Genomic DNA, 1,256 nt, shown 5'->3' on the forward strand with positions numbered 1-1,256 from the left:
GCTTTACTTTAATATAAGTTTTCTTTAATCCTAGAGACCTTTTCTTACAGCTACTTTATTAACTAGTCCTAGTTAATATCTACTATTACTAATAGGGTATGAAGTTCAGTTAATAGGGCCAGCCTATAAATATTCTTAAGGGTTATCTTATTCACTTCTCCTACTTCCATTATATAGTTATTAAAGTTGATATTAAAGTCCTAGAGCTTATGGGAGCCTTACCATATTATTAGGAGGTAATTATGCGCAATTTCTCCCACCAAGTAGTCTAGGAAGTTTAAATTAAGAAGTTCCTAGAACTCTTCTTCTAACCCTTATGGGTTATAACTTAGGTACGTTAGACCCACTATTATAGCCTTCCTAGTTAACCTACTTATAATATATCTAGGGACGTTTCCTACTCTACCCTAATCTTTAGATAGCTTATACTTTATTACTATCTTAAACCACTAGTAGTCCTTCTGGTCCCCATTAAAGTACGCCAGGTTAGTAATTTTAGGGTAGTGAGCTATTCTACGACTTATAGCCAACTCTACTAGTAATCTCTTAATTACGTCTAAGTGTCGTCCATTCATTTAATTAGTAGTAGGGTGTCCTTCCTATCTACTAATATTTAATCCTATTAATATTGGGGTTTCTTCCTATCCCCCTATAGTACCTATTATGCCCGTCGCGCCCGTTACATAGTTCATAGCCTAGAGGCTATCTCTTAGGTGGATAAGGGTTATTACCTTACCTATAAATCTTTCCACTTTAGTACCATCCATACCATAGCTCTAAAATTCGTTATAGAAGAGGGAGACGATTCTTTTATCCTCCTAATTACTACTATCTTATAGATTAATGGCTTATTGTGCGTAGTCGTCTACGTGGAGTACCTATTCCTTATTAGAAGCTCCTGGCTAGGAGTCTATACCTTTGGGTAGTTACCTCGTAACTTTGGTTCTATATTAGTATATAGTCCCTTCGCCCAGCGGCGGAGAGAAGAGGTGAATTTAATATTATAGGCCAGATACTTGAGGAGCCAAGATAGCCAGAATAAATATTTATAAATTTATAAAGACTTAAAGTTAAGCTTCTACTACTAAAGTTATATATCTACCCCCCAAAGCTAACATTGGGTCCGAGGTCCCAGCTAGTCCTGGGCCGAGACAAGACCTCTAGGGCGTAGCCCATTATAAGAAGAGCTAGTCGAGACTATAAAACTATTCTAAATACTAGACTATACGGAATATAAGTAAGCTTATAATTCTTTT

The sequence above is a fragment of the Paraphaeosphaeria sporulosa genome (assembly GCF_001642045.1).
Source record: "Paraphaeosphaeria sporulosa strain AP3s5-JAC2a unplaced genomic scaffold CC84scaffold_11, whole genome shotgun sequence".
NCBI lineage: Eukaryota > Fungi > Ascomycota > Dothideomycetes > Pleosporales > Didymosphaeriaceae > Paraphaeosphaeria > Paraphaeosphaeria sporulosa.